Consider the following 25,879-nt stretch of genomic DNA (forward strand, 5'->3'; position numbering starts at 1 on the left):
AAGAAAAGGCTTTTACAAAGAGATTCCTTCCCCCCCACCCACCCATTTTCAAACTCCAGCAGATTACCTTGACCTCCTCTCTTACAGCCAAGACCATGCCCATATCTTCTGGAAGACAAGAACTTTTCTGCCCTTCCACTAAGCACACCATCTATAAAGCAGAAGCACTTGTCCACCATAAGTAATTTTCATGATGACTTTCATGGGAAAGTTTCTTTCCTTTCTGTTTCAAAGGGAACAGAAATATTTCTGTATGCCTCTTCTGGAGGACTGGTTCCCTCGGGGTTCCCCCAGTTCTTTCTCACCCAACTTACTTTCCTGTTAAGCTGGTCCAAATAATTCCAAGCTCAAGATTGTCTTTGACTTCAATGCTTCCTCGGCCCCTACCTCACTCCTCTCTTTCTTATCACAGCATCTGGGACACACTATACATAGTTCTCTCTCGGCCTCCAACTTCCATGCTCCAGCTCCCTCCTTCCTGGTCCTTCCTGCTCTGGCTGCTGGCCTAGTCCTTCCACTGAAATCACCCTCTGGGGCAACATCTCTCCTGACTTGTAGTCAGAGGGCAACCCCCAAAGAACCAGTCCTCTCTAACGAGCATACAGAAGTGTTTTTCTGGTGCCCCTTGAAAGTCATTGAGAAAACTACTTATGGTGGACAAGAGCTACGGCTTTTATGGATGGTTTGCTTTGTAGAAGGGCAGAAAAGTTCTGCCTGTCTTTCAGAAAATATGATTAAGAACCTAACATATTCAAGGCACTTTAGAAACACAAAGACACTTGAAAGACTGTCTTTTTCCCTGCCTAGGGGTAGAAGAGAAATGTGAAGAGAAAGACCATTAGTTGCCTGTGGTGGCAGGGAATTCAAACTACGTATGTGTTCCTGGCACTGTGCTATGGTCCTAACACGCATCATCTCATTTGTGCTTGCAACAGCCATGGGGTTGAGTTTTATCGCCATTTCCATTTTGCAGATGAGGAAATAGGCTCAGAAAGCTTAAATAAACTGCCTCAAGACATCTGGCTGGGATGTGGGGTCTGAACTCAGATCCAAGTTGCTCTGATAAGACAAGAAGTCAAAGGGCTGGCATCCTTTGGCGTGTGTCAGTGCGGTGGGGCTTGGTTTGCCCCATGGCCCTCCACCTTGAATCTATACTTGAATCACTGGAACCACTATCATGGTGCCCACCTTCACCCAGGGCCACCCCGCCCCAATCCATTCCCAGAACACCGCATGCTTGACTCTGCATTCTTTGGGTGAAAAGCCAGGGGACTCACTTGCTGCTACAGATGCTATTTTTAGGTCTGCTTCTGCAACAGACAGCCCTGTCCTGTACACACCTGATCTTATTTGAAATCTTCTAGGTGCAGATGGAAAGGACCTTGGATGGGGTGCCAGAAGACCTAAGTTTGAACTGCATTCTGCCTTTACTAGCAATATAACCTTGACCATATATAATCTCTCTGAGCCTTGATTTCCTCGTTTATAGAATGGGGATTAAAAACAGCTGCCTTACCCAAAGAGAGAAGATATGTCCATTGTAAGGCATTATATAAATTTTTATTAGGAAGAAATGATTCCTAATTTGGGAATGAGGAAGACCCAGATGATGGAGTTAAGTCCATAGGAGAGCTGGTTACAGGAGAGAGTGACTGATGCCAACTCTTGTGCCTTAGTTCCCAACTCTTCCTTCTTCAGATTCTGTAACTGGCACCTTGGCTTCTATATACTATGGCTTCTATACTAAAATTATATAGGAAAACATTTTCTTTGACCTCAAAGTTTATTTTTTGCCTCTGATTTCAAAAGAAATTCAAACATTTTTGCTGGCCCCCAAAATATTGTGGGTGCTAGGCACTGCAAAGTACCTAATGGATAAGTCATCCCAAATTCAGATCTTCTGCCTTAACAGACCGCTGTGCTTTCCTCTGAGCAATGCTGCCTCCCCCAGCCAGAAGGGAGTAGGATCAGCGGCCAGCCACAGATTGAGAACCAGAGCAGAACTGGTCCTCCGAGGCAAGGGGGCGCCAGGGAGGTCCCTCTGCAGCAGGTGGGCTTTGCTGCCAGACTTACTGAAGCCTCTTCTTGCCAAGGTGTTTCTCGGAGGGGGCTGTCTCCTGCCTCTCTGACAGTGTTCTAGGACAGCCCACATGCTTCACTGTAGCTCTGATCGCTTCTCCCCATCCCTGCTTTACCCCCAGCAGAAAACACTTTCTTGTTATTGAAGGCCTACTGTACTGAGGACTCCACATATATTGCTATTGGGTCATCACAATATACTTATGAAATAGGCGATATTATCTCCATCTTAGAGGAGGAAACTAACTCAGAGAAGCCAAGAGCTCTTGCCACTGGTACCACATGGCTGTGCACTTCCTCTGTGGGTTTGAGAAACCCAAGACTTAGGATCAGATTAGGTTCCGACTGGAGGACAGCAGCTCAGCTTCTCATCCAGAGTGGGGCAAGGCCAGCTGGATGAACCTCAGGTTCCTTTTCTTAGAAGACTCTGTTCTGCCTTGGACCTCTGAGAGTTCTCTGTCACTGTGGCATGTGACAAAAAGGGGGTGAGGGCTAGGAGGGAAGCAGCCATCAGACCTCACAGATCAGGCCTTGGCACACATATGGTCTGTGTGAGAATTAGAAAAGAGCACCCCCTGGACGGATTATTTACAAAAAGATACCTTCAGGGGGTATTAGAAATTGTAAAAATGTCCTTCCCTCTTGGCTGCAGAGCCCAGGGCCAAACCCAGGCTTGGTGTAGGGATTGGGGTTGCATTGCCTTCCTATTCCCTGCGCAGCCTTTCTGCAGGACCCAGGACCCACCTGAGGGGCCTGTCTCAAGGCAGGGCCCTCTGACACTGATTTCCCACAGTTCCACATACCAAAATCTCCAGGCTTTCTAGATGACATCCATTATTTTCCACCTTCCAATAGAAGAATCGAGATTGACTTCAGAAGGAAACTCTTATGTTTAATCTTTGTGGTATAAACCAAACTGTGGGCCTTGGACGTTCAGGCTCTGCCTTAGGTAGATTCCTTAACTTCCACAGGGCTCAGTTCTTCCATCTTGAAAATGGGGATAATAAAACTCATCTTGCAGGCCCGTTTCAATGAATGGACGGCACGGAACATTATGCTGGCATATAGTGGGTCTGCAATACCATGTTGACCGTGGCCCTCAGGTAGCTGGGACCTACAGGATACCCACAGTGGACATTGTACACGCAGTCCACACAACTCCTACAAGCTGGGAGCTGAGGGATCCCGGCTGGTCCTCTCCTCGGGTCTCCTGCAGACACCTCAAACGCAGGCGCGGCGGCAGGGGCTGGGAGGGCCGAGGAGCTCTGCACTGCAGCCACCTGCGCCGCGGCCCGGACCGAGGGCGCGCTTCCAGGCGCCCGGGGCGGTGCGGTCGGCCGGGCAGCGGACCCGGCGGTGGAGCGGGGGAGCGGGCGAGCAAGGAGTTAAGCGGGGCCGGAGGCAGAGCGCTTGTCAGACGCGAGCATGTGCAGTTTGCACCGCATCCGTACTATGGGTGAGTGCCGCCGCCGCCGCCGCCGCCGCCGCCGTCGTCGCCGGCTCCGTTCTGCCAGGGCAGCGGCGGCCACAGCCCCCAGACCCCCGCACCGCCGCGGCGGCGGCCGACACACAATGCGGGACTAGGAGCCGCGCGGGAGGACCGGCGGCGTGGGGGAGGCAGGGCCGGCAACTCGGCGCGGGGGGAGCCCGAGCGCCGGGCTTGGGGGCGGGGAGCAGGCGGCGCAGGAGAGCGCCCCGAGCACCGGCGCGGGAGGAGGAGCGGGAGCGAGCAGGGGAGACAGCGCTCCCGGCCGCACCTGCGCCCGGCAGACGGCCGGCCCTGCCCTGCCCCTGCTCGCGGCCCCGGCCCCGGCCCCGCACCGGTAGGTGCCTCCGATGCCCGCAGAGAGGCCTTTCCGCCGCCGGGAGAGGTGGCCGCGCGGGGCGGGCAGCGCCGAGTGCGGGGGGTGCGGGCGATGGTGCGGTGATGGGGAAGACCGGGCGACCGGGCTGGGGGCGCTGCCGGATCCCGCTTCCTCTTTGCTTTCGGTTTCGAAGCGGTGCCCCGGCTCGAGAGCGAGCCGCAAATTAGATGGTGCGCCCAGGCTTGGATTCCCTGAGGGGGATGGGCGCACAGGGGGGCGTGTTGGGGAAGGGGGTGCACGCTGGCAACTTTCACCTCCTGAAACAAAGGGGGCTTGGGGAGATGCGAGGGGAAGGGGTCAGCCTGGGATCTCCGGCAGCGGATGGTTGACATCCCCTCTTCCTCCGGGCGGAGAGCATCCCCTAGGCCGCCTCAGGGGAGCGGAGGGGGCGTCAGGCTGGGTGGAAGCTAGAGAGGCTTGGGAGTGGGAACCACGGACCCTCCTGAGTTTGAGGCTGAGGACTTTTCTGAAGGGGAGGGAACCGTGCCAAGATGAACCCTCTCTCCAGGGTGCATAGAAAAACTAGGTGATGGTGGACTGCACACCTAGGCGTCCTCCCCTTCCCAGCCCCCTGGCTGCCAGCTCTCCATCTGCCCATCCTGATCTCCGGTCCTCTGTGGGAGATGCGGGGCTGGGATGGGGACCATTACAGCAAGGGGAAGGCGATATTGGCCTCTTTCCCAGGTGTCTTCCTTTCCCTCTTTCTGTGCCCAGTCAGAAACTGATCCCCTTCCCTTCCTGCCCTGGACTATGTCTCCCTCTTTCTCCACAGTTTCCTCGGGGGGTATGTTTGTTTGTTTGCCTCAGGTACAGAGCTTAGGGTGGCAGGTTGTTCTGATGCCACTTCGAGCCCTCCCAGGAGGAAAGGAGCAGGACCCTGGGGAGCTGTGCCAGCATAACCTTGGGGGCTCAGCTTACCAATTCTCCTGCGTTCTCAGCACCCAGTAGCAAAGGAGCTGTTATTCTGGCCTTCAGACTTGGGTCATCAGGGGGCCTGGGTTTTTCTCTTTGCTGTAACCAGGAAGAGGGGTCAAGGGGAGGGCTGAACAGCCTTCCCGGGGCAGGGATGGGGGATACAGTGTCTTTCTCTCTAGAAAACAAATGGGCCAGTTTCCAGGTCCCCAGTCCCCGACCTTGTGTCTCCAAGAACAAGGTGCCTCCAGCTCTGATCTGGCTTGCATGTGACCACCGGCTTCCATCCTGTGGCAGGACTGCCCATTGCCTTTCTTCCTCTTAGAAAAGACAGCCCTTTGAGAGTCGGGTTTTCCCCCGGGTTGCAAGGCAGTGCTACATCTGCTTGCCTGTGGAGACAGAAGGCACTGGATTGTGTGTGTGTGTATGGGGGGGTGGGGGCGTTGAAATGCTGGGTGACTCTCCTGTCTGCTCCTGTGACTGAACTAATGCTGTGAGTGGTTGGGCCAGGGGTGGGCCTCCCAGGACACCCTAGAGGAATGGAGGGGTGGGCTGAGATGAGGCTTGGCCTTTCTCCCCTAGGCTTTATATTTGGGGACACAGTTGAGTAACTGGGGAGACAGTAGAGAGTGGGCCAACTTATTTATCTCATCCTTGGAGGGAAATTACAAGCTGATTTAGTGTTGACTTTGGTCACTTAAAGGTACAGGAGGGAGGGAGCAGTAAAGGATAGCAGGAAAAAATGAAGTCCCCTGAGCTATAGCTCTATATGGCCCTGGACCTTGTGGCTGAAGTCAGATGCAGGTGCTAGACCGGAGAGCACCACCCGCCCCACTTCTAGGGCCCTTTCCCCTCTAAATGGGCAGGGTTGATTATGGCTCAGTTCTCCTTTGGGTTAATCCCCAAGCTATTCTGAGCTGAGGATGATGGTGTAGAGGCCTGACCTCCCCACCTCCAGTGGTGAGAGAGGGGCTTTTCCATGGACTGTTACTCAAATGTACTGACCATAGATGGGAAAATGATACTCCCTCCGACTCCCCCTTTTAAAGTGATGAGGCATGAGTTTTTACATTTATAAAGTGACTTAAGTGCCTTGGGTTCTTGAATGAAAGATGTTAAATGAGTTAGGGAGCCTTATACTGTGTTTAATTTCACTTGTATCAGATTCACATACTGTTTCTAAAGGGAAAGGTGTCATTTTGCAGGAAAGGGCTACATTACAGCATTTGTGATAGGGAAAGCGCAGTGTTGGTTTTAAAAGTGTAAGTTTTTAATCAGAAAGGCACTTGTGGGCAGCAAGTGCTTTTCTGTCTGCCTCTGCTCTCTGGATACCTTCAGGTTACTTCCTAGTAGGGTTTTTTCTGGTAGATGGTGTCCAGCCTGGATGTTGGTGACAGTCACCCTCCAAGCTCTCAGAAGGGTCTCTGATGATGTTGGGGACGCTGATGTTATAAATTGAGACCTGGGGAAGGGCAGTAAAGTGAAGCCGCTTGACCTTATCAGCAGCCGTATCAGATCTGGCTGTCCTTGAGGGAAGGGAAATCTAACCCTGGCACAGCCTGACTGTTTTCAAATTTGTATCTCTTTACTTTCCTCCGCACTCCTCCCCCACCCCCAATTTACAGACAAGGTGGTTTGGGTTATTTTTTTTATTTTTATTTTTTGTTCCAGGAACATTCCTTTTAAGGTGTGGATAATTTCTGACTTGTCAAACTCTCAGCTCCCTTTGTGGCAACACCTGGCTAAGGAGGGAATGTCGAAAGGGATACTGATGCTCTGAGCAAGAAGAAACTCAGCCTTACTGACCAGGTGTTCTGCTTCCTCCACCAACACCTCTCAGAAGTCAGAGGCTTTGTATTTGAAAAGTAAAGTCTAAGCTGATTTCTGGGGAAGGGCTGGGAGGTGGTACTTTTGACTATGGCTTCCATGGAGGGAAACTGAGTCACGCTAAGAATTAGCACACTGACTGTGGTGTGTGTGAATGTCTGTGTTGGGGAAGTTTTCCTTTCCTGGGATTTAAGAATGTTTACCGTTAAGTACCGGAGGAGATCCACTGGTTACACTTTTTCATCATGAGATGAAGATGCACTGATAGACTTTAGGTACCTATGTGTTTGATTTCAAATGTACATTTGCCTCAGACTTTGAGCTGTGGGATGTGCCATGCTGCTATGATTCAAGGAAAATGAAGGGGTTTTCACCCCTGCAACTCACAGCCATAGATAGAACTGAGGCTGAATAAGGAACCTATCCCATTCCCAGGTGAAAAAGAGAATCTGCTCCCTTCCCTTTGCTCACATCCATCCTGCAGGTGTGAACTCCCACTCTGCTTCGCCCTAAGGCTGTCCTCAATGTTCATTTTAACATCAGTTCCTTTATGTATAGATTTGGTGGGGTCGAGGTCACAGAGTGGGTGCTATTGGCCCCCTGGTCCCTTAGAGGATGGTTCTGAAAGGTAACTTTCCACCCTCCCCGGATGTTGGTGCTTCTGCCTTTGGGGTCGGTCACCATCAAGTCTGGCAACTTGAGTAACCAAAGTCATTGCCAATTCCTGTTTCTGAACATCCAGCTCCCCATTGTTCTTTACTCTGCTTGCTCCCCAGCAGGGAGTTTGATATCCTTTGAGGGCTCTTGGCTCTCAGTGTGGCTGGTATTATAGAGGGACAGCATCCTTGGAATTAGGGCAGACAGTCTACATGGGCAGGACTTGGGTCCTCAGATTGCTCCTTTTTGCTGCTCCCTCTGGAAGCATGGCAGTTAAAACAAAGTAAGACTTGCATTGTTAAATCCTAACTTACCATAGGGAGATCTAATAAATCGGGGGCGTAATTGGAGAGGGCTCTTTCTGCCATTCCTTTCCACCTCAGAAACCCTGCATTCAGGACACACTGGATTAGCCATTTCTGACTGCTTTCGTAGTTGGACTTGAATGACGAAGGCCTTCTAGCTGATTCATTCATTTGTTGTTTCCTTTCAATTTTTTTTTTTTTTTTTTTTTTTTGGCGGTACGCTGGCCTCTCACCGCTGTGGCCTCTCCTGCTGTGGAGCACAGGCTCCGGACGCGCAGGCTCAGCAGCCATGGCTCACGGGCCCAGCCGCTCCGCGGCATGTGTGATCTTCCCGGACCAGGGCACGAACCCGTGTCCCCTGCATCAGCAGGTGGACTCTCAGCCACTGCGCCACCAGGGAAGCCCTCCTTTCAGTTTTTAAGAGGCACTCCTGTCACGTGAGTTTCTGGAATGGTCCGTTTTCATCAGAAAGGTCACTTACCCTGAGTTTTCCTAGCCCCGAGCTAGGGATGCCAGCCAAGAAGGAGATTGGAGGGCCACAAAGAGAGGATTCTTTTCTGGAGTTCTGGAGTTCTTTGGAGCAACGGTGGGGACCACTGCCAGCCCCCATCTTCTTTTTCATAGCTGTCCTTGGCCAGACTCCATTTAGTCTTCCGTCCCTAGGACCCACACCCCCCCTCATTCCCGATCGAAAAAGCCTTTCTAAAGCCAGGAATAAGGCAGCCAGGTCAGTGGTCTTACTTTCATCTGCCTTCTGAAAACAAATATGGATGAGAAATATTGTCACCAGTGGGAAACATAAGCAGCGGCTCCAGACTTTCATGTTGTAATTGTGTTTTTGCCTGCCACAAACAAGGAGATGACCTTCCTATGCTGATCTGTAGATGCCTTAAAGCTTTCATATAGCCTGCCCAGTTTCCAGCACATGGCGAGTACCTATTACATCATCAGCTGTGGTACTTGGATATGATCAGAGACCCAGATTTCTAGGTTGTTGGGCAACGCTGTTGTTTGTGCAGGAGCTGATGGTTGGCGAAGGCTTCCGGAATTAGGAAATCCGGGATCCCTCCCTGACTCACTTGTGTGACCTTGGACAGCCCATGTCAGCCCTTTGGGATTTAATTCCACACAGGGAGCTTCAGCTGGCTTCAGTGAACATAGCAATAATAATGACGACAGCCACTGTTTATTGAATACTTACTATATGCCAGGCATTGGGCTAAGCCCTCGATAAAGGATAAAGTCACTGCCCATGTCACACAGCTAGCAAGAGTCCAAATTGGGATTTAAACTGAGATCTGTCTGATGCTACTGTGTTCAATAGCTTTGCTTTGCATGGTGGGACAAACTCTGGGGAGGAAGGAAAGTGGAGGTTAGTTAAAGTATAGGAAGGAAAGTGGAAAGTGGAGGTTAAAGTATAGGAAGGAGAGCTGGTGTGGATTAAACACAGCTACTTAAAAGGAGATGAAAATTGAGATTCTCCTTTGAAAAACAATATCCTGACGAATGTTTGGGAAGAGAGGGGTCGGTACCCTGCACTGGGGAAGCAGACCAGATGGCCTGGGATTTGCTATAAGAGGACCAGACTTCTGCTTGGCATAGGGATGTATCTCATAAACCCCACTTCATTTGGATGCCAGATTTTTCTCTTGCTTGATAGGCTGTCTGGGCAGCATTTTGCCTTCTGTCACTCTCCTTCCACTAGTCATAGTGGTTCATCTTAGCAGATTCTTGACTCCAGGCCTCGTCCTCCAACCTAGTTTCTGGGCCTTCCCCTGCCCGTCATTATGGTCCAGCTGTGGAGACCTTGATTATGACTCCTGGTCCCAGGTATACTCTGCAAAGTACGGTAAGCATTGGACCATCCTGTTCTTCTGAGGAAGTACTTGTGGCCGCTGATTACTCCATTCAGAGGTGACCGGCCAGTTCATCAGGATGGTCCTCAATTCTTTTATCCTTGTTTGTTCTAGGCAAGTTAACTCTGGGGCTTTCCTACCACTTTGAGGTGTTTGTGGAAGAGGAATGAAGATTGAGGTGGTGGCCTGCGGGAGGGGAGCTGACCTCCTTTGAGAGTTATCATGACGGTGTATAATGGAGCGTTGTGCTGGGGTCAGGGGACTTTGTTTGGTTCTTGTCTCAGCTCATGTGACATGAGTTCATTTCCTTGTCTGTAGAATGAGAACGTTGGAAGAGATATTCTCTAACACCTCCTCCAGCAATCATGCTTGGGTCATCTAGTAGAATCTGGATAATTTGGTTTTTTCTCAAATGATAACTCAGCTGGTCTGGAGTTGGAGGAAGTCACAGCTGGGAGAGCAGAGGTGTGGTTGAAGGAGAAAGAAGCCAAATTGGAAGTTAGGGGACTAAGATACAGTTGGAGCAAGTCCCTTCTTGGGAAGGGGGACTAGGTTGGATCATTCCTCATTTGTTTAAGTGGGGCAGCCGAGAGGTGGCGTCTGTTCCCCCTTATACACGCCATCTCCTAAATGATGAGGTACACCCCTTGTATCTTGAAGTGAAGGCAACAGGGAAGTTGTGCCTTGGTGTATGTCTTACAGTCTGCACTTACATTTAGCAGATGCCAGGGCCTGGTTCAGTCCAGGATCCTCCAGGGCTCCGGGACCGGAGGACGTTGGCTGATGCTTTCTGAATGACGCAGAGTCAATGAGAACGTATCTCCCTCTGCTGCCCTAGCTCCACTTAAAAGAGCAAGATCATACTATGAGCTCAGCCTAGGAACTCAGGGAGTCACAGCTTTTCTGTTCGTGAAATTGGGCCGCCTTGATTTCCCTTTGCGCAAGCCATTTGTCCAAGGATTCTGTTCTCCATTGGTACGTCTTCTGTTTTAATTTCATCGTATGCAAGGTTGGGGAGCAAATGAGTTCCCATTGAACCCACCAAACCAATCTTTTCTGTCCCTACCTGCCTTGCTTTATTCCTGAGTTCCTTATTGCCCTATAGCAGTGATTTCTAATGGTGGTTACCATACCACTGGGAATATTGAGAGATGATTTTAGTTGGTAAAGGGACAAACATTTCATTTTAATAGCTATGTTTCTAATGAATGTAAAGAAACATGACTCATTGGGATGACTTAACTCACTAACACGACTTAATTTTGTCTCCTGCTGGACCTTTATGTTGATTCAGTGGGATTAGTTGTTTCCCTGCCCTGGGAGGAAAACTCAATCAGGCCCCATAACTTTCTGGGTCATTCTTAGGCGGTAGGAGGTCCTGTGGTCACTTTAAGTCACAAACGGTCTCAATTCAGTACTTAATACATCCAGTCCTTTGTCACTGGCCTGAGAGGGACAGGAAAGGGCTTACTTGGCCAGCACTGTTGTCTGCCAGCTCCCAGCTTTCCTGGGCTTGGCAGGTACTTAATGCTGAGTCTCTTCTTGTGGCCACGTTCATGGGTTTCTCAGACACGCTTCCCCCACATTTGCTGGGACCATTTACTCCTTGTTGTCTTGAAAAGAGCAAATTATCCACTATTCTAGATCACTGTTCTCTCCTCAGCCCCTAAAATCCGCGATTCACCTCCAGCCTCTTCCGGCTAAGGTCCTTCTGTCTGTCCGAGTGGCCCTCCTGGACAAGACCTGCTCTGATCTCTTGCCAGCCTTCACTTGCTTGTGGCCCACTTTAGCCCAAGGAGACAATCACACATCCTCTGGCGCAGTGAACCTGGGAATGCAGGCCCATCCCCCAGCTCAGCCGGCTCCCTTGGCTCCGCCCACAGCAGATGGCCAGCTTTTGTCTCACACCTCGTGTGTCTCAGGTATAGTCAGATGCCAGTCCATCCTGTCCTTTCAGTTGCAAGGTCAGATATCAGATTTCCTGGGTGGTTCTTTTGGAGGCCCTCTTACCAGCTTGGGAGCGTCCTACGTGTTGTATTCACTGCCTTAGTTAAGACTTTTGATGGACCCTCTTGTTATGTATCATCAAAACCATAGCTGTCACAAGAAGCCCAGGATTTCATGGATATTATAGCTTAGGATGAGGCTACAGTACATATATAACTACAAATTTAACTTAAATTAACAACAACTAACACTTACTGAATACTTAAAATGAATGCCAGGTACTGTTTTCAGGACAGTAAACACTCTTTCCTGTAACTCTTACAAGGGAGGTACTTGTATTATTTCTATTTTACAAATGAGTAAACTGAGGCAAAGAGAGGTTAAGCAGCTTGTCCAAGGTCACACAGTTGGCATCAGAGCCCGGATTCAGATGGAAAGAATCTGACCCCAGAGTGGGCTCATTTAAATAGCCATGCTCTGCCTCTTCCTACGAGGGTTGTGGGCAGCCATAAATCATGGAGGCAGAACTCAAATGATTGGGAGATGCGGCCTTGGGACATAATTGTAAGTTCTTCACTCTGGCATTTAAACTCTCTATGCATTGCCTTTACCTGCTTTTCTAACAGCTCGTTCTGTGCCCTTCACCAGAGCCTAATCCATGTGCCCAGCTCACCCACCATGCACCCGCCCGCCCCGCCCCATACCTCATTATTTCCCTGCCAGGAGGTCCCTCCCCTGCTTTGCTGCCTCCCCAAATTACAGTCCTTGTAGAAGTCGGAACCCATCTTTGCTGCAAAGGTGTGTTTGACCAAAACCACTTCCGCTGGGATCTTTTACAACTCTTTTCATTTCCTCACTAAATTGGCAATTATTATGTGCTTTTATGCAGAGAGCAGTGAAGAGCAGTTTTAGCACACCTGAGTCTGATCTCTCTGTGCCACTCACTTCCTGTTTCTAACTTGTGCAAGGCCTTCACCCTCTCTGAACTTCGGTTTCATCATTTTTAAAGTGTGGGTGTGGATTAGCCCTTTTCAGATTCCAATATTCAATGATTTATGGTCACCTTCCAGTCTCCTCTAACTTTTCAGCTCTTGAGGGCTGGACCTGTGTCTAGTATGTCTCAGTACAGCCCAGGACTCTGTACAGGCTTTTACACACACACAGTATTTAACAATGTCAGTTGGTTGGTTGGCTGGTGGGAAATGCTTTAAGTTTGCTCTGGGCTTGACTGACTTTTAGAAATCGCCTTCCTCTGGGTGATCACTGCTGAGGACCGTTGCAGCTCTCTTTTCTGTACAAGTTTATAACAAAAGTTTTGGGTCCAATCTGCCACCTTTTTTCTTTAAGAGACGTAATGTAATGCTATTCAGGCCCACACTTTTTTATCTGCAGTTTCAAAATTCAAAACATTCTAAAACCAAAAGGCTTTTCTTTAACTCGTGTGATGGCAAATCCCGACCTGGACGAACCTGAGGCCACCGGTGGTCTCTTTACTAGGCAGAGTGTGAATATTCATAGATCTGGCTGCAGAAATGTGCATGTGTTTGGGGGTGCTGCCCCCAGACCCTGCTGTGGGGATTATGTAATCTACTGGATATGCTCTACATTACCTTTTAAAAAAAAATCTAAACAATTCTGAATGCCAAGGGTTTGGGACCAGAGATTGTGGTTCTGTGCGGTATTTCTTCAGAGATGCTATTGGCAGTAAGTGGTGGATAGGTCCTTGGGATGCGGGACTGTGCTAACATCACAGACCCTCACGTGACCTCGCCTCCTGGGCCTTGCTCTAATCTTGGCCCTGGTTCCAGTATGATAGCCCACGCCTTGGTTTTCCAATTTGTTTTTTTAAAATATTGCGTTATGATATAATTTATCTTGATTAGTAAGTCTTTCTTGGCACCTCCTTAAGTTTTGTGCCGAGGCAAGTGTCACTCCTCCCTCACCCTAGTCCCAGCCCAGCTTGACTCCTAAACCAAGAAGGCTTCCCTGTTGCTGCTATGGCATCTCAGGGATGAACTGATGTGTCCTCAGGGTGGGAGTGACTGCTGGGTGCATGTACGTCGCTTTAATCCTGGGATTGGGGGTGGGGGGAAGGGCCCTGTTGGCCCCCTGGCTGAGTCAGCTCTGCAGAGGGACTTGTAAACTCGTTCCTAGATGCTTGTCCTACATCTGGATGTTTCTTCAGAGCCCAAGTGAGCCAGGTTCCTCTACTTCCTTCTGGGAAGGGATGCAGTAACTCATTTGAGAGTCAAACTGCTTGTTAATCCCTACGGCTGCTTCGACCTGACATTTTAAAATTAAAAGCAGAAAAAAAAAAAAATACACACACACACACACACATACAAATGTTCCTGGAAGAACATGAAAACAACAGAAGAATGTACGGTGGTGGAATCTAAAGTGTTCTATTGTGTTTTCTTCATTTTTTTTTTTTTTGATGAGGAAACCAAGAGGAGAGGTAATAGAGTTGTGAGGGTTAGTGGAAGAGCCAGGCTCAGAAAGCCCTGTTTCCAGGCCTCCCATTAGCATCCAAGCCAGCAGGCTGTGCTGTTCCTTTTGTCCCAGTCCCCAGGTGTCCTCAGATGGGGAGGACACATGAATCAGTTAGCTATCCCCTCTTGATTGAAGGACACTTTCTTTTAACCTTTCATCCCTATTTGGCAGTGACGGGCATGCCTATGGGAATTTAGGCCACCTTTCCCCTCCCATTAAATAACCAGCCCCTCTCAGATTCAGAGCCCTAAGTATTTCTGGCCTGCCTTTTTAACCTATTACATACTGTTTACTCATCTTCTCATGCATTAAGAAGATATTCCCCGGACCAAGCCTGGCACCTAGCTCTCTGACCTCTTCTAAACACATCACTGCCTCCAGATATTCAACCATTTGTCATTTCCCTGGGCCCTGCAGATGATGTGTGGTCTTCTACCTATTGTCATTACATGCTGGAAAATGCTGAGGTATAGTATAATTTAAATTAATCGTGGAGATGAAATTTCCCAAAGGTCCCCAATTGAATAGCTGTCTTAAGCCCCATGGGTTGACCACGTCTTGTACCCATCGTTCAGGAACTTCATGTCAATATCTGTAAAAGACCATTGAGTTTCCTCTGTGGGGATTGATCATGTGAAGCCACCCTGATTCTACTCACCCCTCCATTTCCCTCAGCACTGCAGTTTCCCTTGCATCCCACAATCTGGGATGGTGCCCCTTTTTATTAGAACAATTATTTGTAATGCCTCCTAATTACCCCGAATAAAATTCATAGATAATATGACATACCTGTATACGTAAATTAAAATAAAATCCATATGCCTAAACTGTATTAAGAGAAATAAAGGAAAAGTTAATTATAATACAATATCACATATTCCAGTATGTAATTGTTTGGGCACGACGACAGAGAAAACAGAAGGAAGGAGTCAGCTGCTTGAACCTGTACATAGAATCACTGAGAATGTAACAGCTACAAATACCCACAAGATACAGGTGTGTCGTGTGGGTGACTCAAATACCAGGAGAGGTGACGCTGAGGCTTTTTCCCAGCTGGTGGACCACTCTTGGTAAAGTTCCAAACACACAGTACAGTATCCCCTCGACTTGCACTCCGGTGGCATTCCTGGACGAGTCAGTATATGTTAAAACCATGCAAAAATCCTCTGTTTATTTCAGAAAGGGAGTTTGGTTCTAGATGCCGATAATTATGAATGGGCTTTTCACCTCTGTGAATGCCTAGTGGAATGTTCTAAAGTTATGTGTGTGGGGGGGTTCTTTTGTGGGTTGTTGTGGGAACTGCAGGGCGTCTGGCATTCCAGGTCCCCACTAATAAGTACCCGTGGTACTCCCCACCCACCGTGATGCTGACAGAAGGCCCTTACCCCCGCCATCCCAGGGGTGGCCCCATTGAGAACAACTGGTCTGGAAGAAGGACCAGGACCAGGAACTGGGAGATCTGTGTTCTGGGTCTGGGCCACAGCACCTTAGTACTTGTATGACCTTAACTCTGGCTACCTGGGTCTCCTCTCTGTAAAGGGATTATTATTATTATTTTATTTATTATTTTTTTGTGGTACATGGGCCTCTCACTGTTGTGGCCTCTCCCATTGTGGAGCACAGGCTCCGGACGCGCAGGCTCAGTGGCCATGGCTCACGGGCCCAGCCGCTCCGCGGCATGTGGGATCTTCCCGGACCGGGGCACGGACCCGTGTCCTCTGCATCGTCAGGCGGACTCTCAACCACTGCGCCACCAGGGAAGCCCAGTCCTGCTTTCTTAATAGCTCTGGAGTCTTCGCTAATTTGAGGTGGCTGCTTGACCCTTGTTGGCATTTAGGATTGTGACCTCTACTTACTGTTTGGCTGGATTAAGATCTTTAGAGGCTCTCAGCACTGACAGGCTTAGGGTCCCCTAGGTAATTAAAAGTAAGTTAATATAATTCTAAATTATAATATAAAACCATGTACTTAGAAACAGCAACATTTATTTGTGTGCTGAAGCCACAGTAGCTTCTTTCTGATTCTCACTCATTTTCTCTTCTTTAGAATAACTTCCTCTGGTGTCCCGTCGTGGCTGGTGCCCTCAGTGTGTGTCTAGTGGGCCAATCCAGGATCACTTAGAATGTCAGCCACCTGTGGCCCGAGCTTGGCCCTTTGCCTCTTGGGTCTTTGCGTGTACCTGGTGGCATGACATAGATACTGGGTAATTGTTTAAGGAACGTGTGAAGGAATGCATGAATAATGAGATAAACTTGAAGTAAGTTCATTTAAGTAAAAGGCACTGTCAGAATGGAGGCTATTATTATTTGTAGGCTTCTGCTATTTGACGCTACAGTAGAATTTCCACTGTTGTGCTTCAGCTTTCATACTCCAACCCACTTAGCATTGAGTAGTCTGTACATAAAAGATGCATATAAGGATTTCTGAATTAATAAATAAATGAAGTTGTGCGATGAGATGGTTTGCCCGATTCCCTTTCCTGCAGTGAGGCTGCTTAAAGAGACTCCATCAGCTGCTTCTTATTTAAAGAGGTGCATTACTTAAAGTGGCTACCCCTCCTCATAGTACCTGGGGAGGGAGGCTGTGCTTGTGTGGGGGGAGGGGAGGGGAGGGGGGTTTACTTTGGAGTTAGGTGGTGGTGATAGTGGTGGGGTGTGGGAAACAGAGCATCTACCCTAGAAAGCCTGCATGAGATCTCAGAAGGGATGAACGTGGTCTAAAGGCCTAAAGTCAGGCAGAATGAATAGGACTAACCACAAATTTGCGGGGGGCGGGGGGTGGAAATGAAATACCATGAAACACCTAGAAGGCTGTGGCTTAAAAAATATAACCTGACTCGTTAGTATGGGCTTGTGGACAAAACAGGTGTCAGAACATCTCCAGAAAATATTAACTACATATAAGAATAGATCCAAAAGGTTAACCAGGTCTGTCCTATGGTACTGTTAGGGCGGCCTCCTGGAAGATTGCTGATCTTGGGTAGAGGAAGGAGTAAATAGGTGGAGAAGTAAGAAAAGGGGAGGGCCCCATTGGAGAGGAAATGTGTCTATGAGGGACATTTTGACAGGGCTGGAATTTTGGGGCTGGTGTAGACATGTGAGGACAAATGTCCTTCCTGGATTCACCCTCCATGTCTGCTCCACCCCACCCCACCCTGTCTAATGGAAGGGACCCCTTTGTTGTTGTTTTTTTCTCCAAACTTTTTGTTTTAAGTCCTTATTGAATTTGTTACAATATTACTTCTGTTTTATATTTTGTTTTTTTGGCCACGAGGCATGTGAGATCTTAGCTCCCCAACCAGGGATCAAACCACACCTACTGCATTGGAAGACAAAAAGTCCCAACCACTGGACCACCAGGGAAGTCCCTCTCCAAACTTTTTATTTGGAAGTAATTTCAAACTTACAGAAAAGTTGCCAGAATAGTACAGAACACGCATATACTCTTTATCCAGATCCAGTTTTTTTTAACATTTTGCCTCATTTGCTTTATCATTTATGTTTTCTCTCTCTCCCTCTTTCTCCCTCTTTTTCCTGAACCTTTTTTTTTTTTTAATTTATTTATTTTTGACTGCGTTGGGTCTTCGTTGCTGCGCATGGGCTCTCTCGAGTTGCGGCGAGTGGGGGCTACTCTTCGTTGTGGAGCGCAGGCTTCTCATTGCGGTGGCTTCTCTTGTTGTGGAGCACGGGCTCTAGGCATGTGGGCTCAGTAGTTGTGGCACTCAGGCTCAGTAGTTGTGGCTCTCGGACTCTAGAGCGCAGGCTCAGTAGTTGTGGCTCTCGGGCTTAGCTGCTCCATGGCATGTGGGATCTTCCCGGACCAGGGCTCGAACCCATGTCCCCTGCATTGGCAGGTGGATTCTCAACCACTGCACCACCAGGGAGGTCGTTTCCTGAACCTTTTTAGAGTAAGTTGCCTACATCACGGCCCTTTCTCTCTGGATATTTCAGTGTGGATTCCTAAGAATATTGTTTCAGAGAACCTTCAGTAAATTGAACTTTGATATGATACTTTTATCTAATCTGCTGGTTTTCTTACAGTTTTGTTGATTGACTTAATAACATCCTTTACAGCATTTATTTCCTCTCCAGTCCAGAATCCAGCACTGCATTTAGTTGTTATGTCTCTTTAGTCTTTTCATCCAGAACAGTTCCTCAGCCTTTCTTTGTCTTTCATGACATTGACATTTTTAAGAACATAGCCGCCTCCTCCTCCCCCTTTAAAAAAAATAGAATGTTCTTCCTTTTGGATTTCTCTGCTGTTGCCTCACATTTAGACCGAGTTATACCCTCCTGGCTAGCATACACATGAGTGATGTTGTATCTTTTTCATCGTATTACATCCAGAGGCACCGGATGTCCATTCGCCCCTTACGTGTGATGTTAAGTTGGATCACTTCGTCAAGGTGTACGATTTCTTCACTGTGCATTTACTGATTTTTCCTTGCTACTAATAAGCAATCTGTGGGGAGACAACCTAAGACCATATAAATGTCTTACTCCTTATCCACATTTTGTCCCGAGATTTACCAATCATCCACCCTGGGTTTGCAGGTATTTCTGGATCCCAGGCAAGGCATGGGAGGTCAAGCTATCTGCGACCAGGTGACCCACTTTCGAGGGCATCACCCACGTGGGAGGACCTTGCTGTGCTGTGGCCAGCCCTGTTGAGAAACCACATTTCCACAATCGTTTTCCTCTTTCTACTCCCACCAGGATCAGAAGCTAATTCGTCGTTCATTCAACTGACACATAAGAATGTTCTTGCGAAAGCTTCTCAGCTTTATTTGGACACAGTGGGGTATGGAACGAAAGCTAGTTCCCTCTCGGTGTCTTTAAGGAGCCTACCATTGAGTTGGGGAGACAAGACTTGGTCACTGAAAGGTAAAGGACATGTAAGTTGTCAGTACTGTGACCCCACAGGGCAGCTCAGTGAGAGCTGTCCTATGACCCTGGAGAATTAAGTGCCCTTAGGAGTTTGGGGGAGGAGGGATCAGAGTGGGTTAGGTACGATGAAGGGACATTTCATTAACAAGGGTAATCTTTGGGCCTTAAAGGACAGGCAAATCTGGGTAAACAGCGATAGATAAGGGCATTCCAGGAGGGGAACAGTGTGCACAGAGACACGGAGACGGGAGCATGGATGGAGAAATTGGGGGACAGCAAGTTATATACCAGTCTGGATGGGGCCAGGGGTTGGTGTAGGGGGCAGGATCTACCCCCTTACTGAGCACCTACCTCGCGCCAGGCATTTTAAAAAATAACTTTCCCGATTCTGAAAGTAACACACGTTTGATATAGGAAGTTTAGAAAAATAGTTTTTCTATATAAAGAAACATTTTCATGAAGTCACTCTATTCTTTCATCCAGAGATAAGTGGTTAACCATGGTGTATTTCCGTCATTTCTGAGATCTGTATCATTCTTCTGGCAACAGCTTTGTTTGGGTTCATAGATTCAGTAGCCCCTCTTATCCCTCAGAGGATATTAATCATACTTTGAAAAACATTTCATTCTGGTGACTTTATTGATTTTGTTTTCCAGCTAGAACTTCTGTTCTCTAATTCGGTGCTTCTTTGGTTGCTTTGGTTTTTGTCAAATGTTTGGTAAGTCTTGGTTGTGTTTCTTCTCCCTTTGTATTTTCAGGTTTTTTAGTCACCTCTGTGTGAAACCTGATTCCGTGCTCTAGAGCCAGCTGCCCCTGGTTGTGGACAGGAGGGTGGGACGTGTCTGCTGGGAATGCAGGAGCCGTCTACGTGTCCCCTTGCCTCCCTACCCTAACGTCCCGGCAGGAGCCTGGGTGGAGAGGTGGGGCAGGAGCCCGCTTGCCTGGCTCCTCCAAAGCCTATGACCAACCACTCAGGGCCTCTCCTGGACCCCTAATCTCTCCAAACTTGGACCCTGCAGAGCCACTTCTCTGACTGAGTGTAGAATCCTCAGCCACACCGCTGGGGTTCAGATCCTAGCCCTGGCACTTACTAGCACTATGACCTTGGGAAAGCTGTGTAACTCTGGGTCTTATCTGTAAAGCAGGGAAAATAATAGTCTGTATTTCAAAGGATTTTTGTGAAGGTTAAATGAGATAATATGTGCTTAGAACAGCATCTGGCACATATATGTGCTGTATGAGTGTCATTATTATTTTTATTCCACGGTTTTATTTTGGGGGGTTGTGGTTTCTGTATCTGTTTATTCTCATTTGCTTCCACCTTCAGGGAGCCCATATAATTCCCTCGTTTTCTGGTGTTGTAATGGATTTATTCTTCTTAGAAAATGTCTTTTCTGTCATTTTCTTAGACTTGGGGGATTTAGGCATTTGCCCCTGGCCTGCCATCTTGATATAGTCATACATTTCCTTCAAGTTCTTTTTCTGTGAGCCTGTATGAGTGTGTTATTGTTATCTGTAATACATACATGAAGGCATCCATTGCCATCTGTGTCCACTCACCCAGGAGCCTGGCCCAGGGCAGGACTCGCCACCTGGTCTAGGTTCCCGGACGCTAACTCTGTGCAGGCCTGGGAGGTGATGAGTTCTCTTCTCGGCCTTCCTCAGGCTGGTCTGAGGCGTCCTGATGAATGTAATGGGTCCTCTGCTTCCTTCTTCAAAAGGAATGTTAATTGTTTTCAGCAGTCTAATTACGTGCCTAATGAGAGCCTGACTGAGATAACATTCCCTTTAATTACTCTTGCCTAAGTGCTGTTTGGAGCCATATTTGAGAGTGTTGCAAGGCTCGGTACTTTCACAGTAGATGAAGCTGTCTGGCGAGAGGCTGAGTGAGGGGCCAGGGTTGCTGGGCTTAAGGCCCGCGGTGGAAGGGCCTGCTGCAGTCAGTGCCCAGCCCCATGTATGCTGGCCTTTCCTCTGGGCCATTACTTAAAGGAAAGGGACAGTCAGATTGGGTCATGTATGGAGCAAACAGCACCCATCACGGCTCCCCCAGAACAACTCATTTCTCAGTCTTCCCCCCAACCCACCTGCCCTTCAAGCTCCTCTTGGCCAGGCCCCTCGCTCTTGGAGGACCTGCCCCCGTGCCTTTGCCTCCATTCAACACTTGGATTTTGAGTCCCTACCGTATGTCAAGTTTTATCCAGGACATGAGGATGCAAAGGTAAGGAACTCGTGGTCCAGATGGCTTTCTAAAACAAAAAATTTGATCATGCCCTTCTCCTCTTTGGCCAGGAGAAATGCTACATGTCTGACCCCTACCCCCTTCCGGGGTTTATCTTCTGTACTTCCTTTGGTGGCTTTCCTTTTGTTCTGATGTGGTGTCTTTCAATAACCGGGCCTTCATGGGCAGACCCTTGGAAGGCAGCTCTCCCAAGCCCCTGGATGGGCTTGAGAGCTGGAAGGGACAGCTTACATGAGATTGTCTGCCCTGAGAAAAAAGGGCAGCTCTAGGTGGCCCACTGCCATAGGTAAATTAAGTCCCCTAATTCCTGTCTGCACATCTGCACCTCCCATGAATGGTGTAGCAGGGGGAAAGTGCTGATGAAACCCTTGGCCCTCCCATTTTCTAGCTGTCATTTAACCTCTGAGCTTCCCTTGCCTCCTGTCAGTCGGAGTTAATGCCTGCTTCATGGGCTCATGGAGGGGACTCATGAGATGACCTGTGTGACACCTGCCTGGCACATAGAGGGTACTCAATAAATGGTTTGGAGTTTTTAAAATACCCCAAGGAGCACCCCCTACACTGAGTTATAGCCAGAGACTCAGGGGCTGGCCTCATTTTACCAATGGCCAGAGCCCTCTCCTGGCCTCTTGGATAAAAGTCACTCTTCAGACAGTAGACAGTGACTTTCTTGGAACAAGGGTTCATCCTCCCCCATCTCACAATGGCAGCCTTGGTTAACTAGGCTTGAGGGAGAGAATGAGGGCAGTGGTGTCTGTTCAGAAAAAAAAAGAGGATTTCCAAGAGCAAGGAAGCTCAGCTCAGCTTTAGGTCTGCGTGTTTCACAGCCTTCTCGTCACCCTTGGTAAGTTCTAGAGCAATGTCCAGTGGAACTTTCTGTGATGATGGAGATGTTCTACATCTGCACCGTCCAGTATGGTAGACACTTGTCACATGTAGCTATTGAGCACTTTAAATGTGGCTAGTGAGACTAAGGAACTGACTTTTTTAATCTTATTCATTTTTAAAGTTAAATTTTAAAGAGTCACATGTAGCTAGTGGCTATCAGACTGGCTAGTGCAGTTCTGCAGTTTTCAGAGAAATATCTCTTTGTGCACTTCTTGATCTTGGCTTGGGCCTCGTCTCTAGGCTACTAGTTTTCACATGTCCTGTTTGCAGAAGTCAAGGTGTGCTAGTTGCTGGCAAGGACCAGGTAAGTCAAGGGGAACTGACAAAATCAGTGACTGGGAGGGTGATTTGGAGCCCCCAGAGCTATAGCCATCCTGCTGAGATTCACCCACCATGCCAGGCATCTGACTTTCTTATTTGAGATTCTGCCCCTTACTGTCTGCAAAGGGCAGAGCCACTGGTTTTCACAGCAGCAGAGATGGGTAGGTGGTGCTCAGATACATGACTCTCGTGCCAGCTAGGTGTGTTCCAGATGAGGAGGAATCATCTGTGCTAGTTAGAATTTTTTTGATTGTAAGTGACAGAAAATCCAACAAACTACCTGGAGTAAAAAGGAATATTTACCTTCTTGTTAAGGTGAAACACCCAGGCTAGAGAGGACCTGGTGAAGTTACTTAAATTCTTTTGATCAGAAACAGATGGAAATTCCAGGCCATGTGTCAAAGGATTTCACCTTCCCTTCATTTGTTAATAAAATTGCCAAGCAACAGCTGATGAGGAATTCATGGTTTCCAGCCCCTGCCTGTAAGAAGAGTCTTCAGTTGACTGGCTACATTTATTTGGCAGTTGGGCACTTTGCCCTGACCTAGGTGGCCCTGTAGGGATCACCAGATGACCCTTGCGATAAGGGGCAGGGAATGTCTGACCCCTAATTACACAAACTTTAGCTTCTCTGGCCTGGCTATTTCTCAAACTTGTTTAGCTTGTTTCCCTTACTGTTCCCCCTGCCTGGAATGCTTTTCCCAAAGCTCTTTGCAAAGCTTCTTTGTGTCTTTCTGATGTAGGCCCTGATGCTAGATCCTTAGAGAAGTTTAAGACTCGCCCTCCAGCACCTAATTTCTTTCTCTCCCCTACCAGGCCTTTGCCCTCCTTCGTGGCCTGTTACCAGACATTACAGTATGTGCTGGCTGGCTTACTTATTGTCTGTCTCCCCACAGAACTGTGAGCACCAAGGGGGCAGGAGCCTTGTCTTGTTCACACGGGGTACAGTGCCTGGCCTGCACCAGGTACTCAGTCAATATTTGCTGGAATACAACACCTCGTATAAACAAACCAGCCTCCACAGGACTTCTGGGACTGGGTCCCCGGCTGTTTAGAAATCTCTGGGGGTGGCTTGGCTGTAGCAAGCTGTGAAAAGTAGGGCATTGGGAGTCACGCTGTTGAGATGCTCCAGATTTGTCCTCCGAAAGACCAACTGGGCTTCTTTCTGCCTCCACCGGGGAGGCAATGAAGGGGCAGGGTCCCCATTGCTCCAAAGGCATGGTGCGGTGGATTCACCTGTGGGACATCCGAAGGATGTGGGCAGTCATAGGGAGAAAGCAGATACATAAATTCCCGGTCACTTTGTGGGTAAGGCTGTGAGTCCACTGCCTGTTCCTGTCCAGCTGACAGAAGGAGCCTTGCTGGTCTCACGTGATGAGGATTCTAGGGCCCCTCAGCTGCCGCCTGTTGGGATCTGCATAGGGGATTATTGATGAAGGGGAGGTGAGGCAGCTCTTTACAGTAACACATGCCTTGCTCTGGGATGGCAGCCAGGCAGCTAATTAGAGAGCCCAGCAGCTGTCCAGCCTTTCAGGCAGTGAGCAGCAGCTACACAGTGCCAGGGGGCGGGATGGGAGGGAAAGGAAAGGAACACAGGGCCAGAGGCCACCCTCTAAGGTGTAGGGGGTGGGTGGTCAGGGTTGGTTCCAGGCGGGGACATTGGGAGGGGTGTGTCAGGTGGAGTGGGCTGCATGGGGAGGAGGAAGGAAGAAGAGGAGGTTGTCAGGACAGGGTAGCCTGCAGGTGAGACAGAAGACAGGGTGATGAGATGTCCAGCAGGCAGGGTAACCTAGATTCCAAGCCCAGAGTGAGGGGCATGGAGTGGAAGGACATGGCCAAGTGAAGGGAAGGGGGGGTCCATCCCCTATCTACACCCTTTCTTCCGCATGCCAGCCAGGCCCCAGGGCCTGGGTCTCCTTGCTCCCAAGGGGGAGCTGACCAGACACAGCCTTTCCCCTGGTGGGGGGGGAGTTGGCATTCCAATTGCATTTGTAGCTGAGCACGGTCACTCCTTGGTTTGGGAAGTTGCCAATCCACTTGTGTTCAGGGCTGGTCCTACTACAGGACAAGTAAAAGCAGTTGTTCTGGGTCAAAAGGGAGGAACTGGGGAGGATTTGAAAAACCAGAGGGCTCCCCAATGGGTCTCTGGGGCATCTTCTCTTTACTCTATGGGCACCTGGGTGGGGTGATTTGGGGAAGAGGAGAACAGGAGAGAAAAAGGGATAGTGTTTGCCTGCCACTTCCTGGCTTCACTCTTAGGTTCCAGGCCATGGAGAAGGGTGGTGGATGGGGGTAGATTTGATTTTGAGGTTCCGGTCAGAGAAGCAGAGATTCAATCCTGCAAGCCCAGCTTACCTTAAATAGTTATAGGGGAGGAGAGAGAATGATGCAGAGGGAATTTCCTGCCAGCAGCTGCTGGTTAAACCTCTTTGGGAAATGAATCCTACATATATGGAAACTGGACGCTTCTTTGGAGAGTGCCAGCACATTGTAGAAATAACAGAATAGGCACTGTTATTCTCTGACCTGAACCTGAGCTTGGCTCCTTGCCCATATGAAAGCCTGCGGTGTCTCCCGGGATGCCTAGGACGCTCTGTTCCTGCCCCATCCCTCCTCATGTGACATGTCTTCTGTACTGTCCAGACCCAAGGCACTCACCCCATCTATCCTCACCTCTCAGCCTGGGTGATGGCTCTTGGAGGTGGGAGAAAGGATAGCGAGGACCCTCCTTTCTTCCCTGGTCTCCAGAGACAGCCCTGCCCATTGTAAACCAACGTTTATGGTGCTTTGTGGGAGAGAACACTTCCATGATGGTGGCCTAAAAATTAGAGAAGAACACCAGACATCATTATGTTTGGTTAATAACACTGGATGTTGCAATCATCCAGTAATTTAGTTGGATCCTTCTCTACCTTGCTTGTCCCTCCATCCAACAGAAGTTTCACGGTCTCAAGGAATTCATCATGTGGAGGGGGAAACAGACACATAATCATTTTAAGATGGGGCAATATGTTTCAATAGGAGGCTGTTTCAATAGAGTCCTGTGGGAACATCAGTGATGGAATACCTGGGGGGCTGTGGGAGGATGGCATCACAAAGGAATGAAGAGGAGGCAGGGTCTCAAAGGAGGAGTGGGTATGGTGGGCTGCAGAGGAGGGCAGTTAGAGAGGGCTTGAAATTGCATGGTAGTCTCTGCCCCTTCAAGCTTCTGGGGCATCGGGACGTGTCGAAGGAGAAGCTGGACGGACTTGGCTGTACATTTACAAATAAGCTGCTTCCAGGATGGACTAAGTAGATTACACCGAATGAGGGATGAGTGCATGCAGATGTGTGCCTTGAGAATGAGACTGGGATGGAAAGCAGTTTGAAGGTATGCTATATGGCAAGAGGGGTGACTCTGGAGCCCGAGGACCAGGGTTTGAATCAAATGTATGGATTTAGCCTAATCTCTTAATATCCTGAGGCCCAGTGTTTTCATCTTTAAAATGCAGCAGGGTTGGTTGGGGACAGGGTGCGGGTGGGGAGGTAGGATGATTCCTGCCTTCCCTGCAGGAGTCTGGGGAGAATTATGAGAGGTCATATACTTGAAAAAGTACAAGCA

General features: G+C 48.8%; 1 protein-coding gene across 1 annotated transcript in view; it reads left to right on the forward strand.

The window, feature by feature from the left end:
* The first annotated feature begins 3,845 nt into the window (after positions 1 to 3,845).
* TMEM229B (transmembrane protein 229B) overlaps positions 3,846 to 25,879 on the forward strand; it is a 35,916-nt gene continuing 13,882 nt past the window's right edge. The window contains exon 1 of the mRNA XM_065872820.1: positions 3,846 to 3,902. The gene's annotated coding sequence lies outside the window, so the exon portion shown is untranslated. The remainder of the gene's footprint in view (positions 3,903 to 25,879) is intronic.

This window comes from Phocoena phocoena, chromosome 2 (assembly GCF_963924675.1).
Source record: "Phocoena phocoena chromosome 2, mPhoPho1.1, whole genome shotgun sequence".
Classification (NCBI taxonomy): domain Eukaryota; kingdom Metazoa; phylum Chordata; class Mammalia; order Artiodactyla; family Phocoenidae; genus Phocoena; species Phocoena phocoena.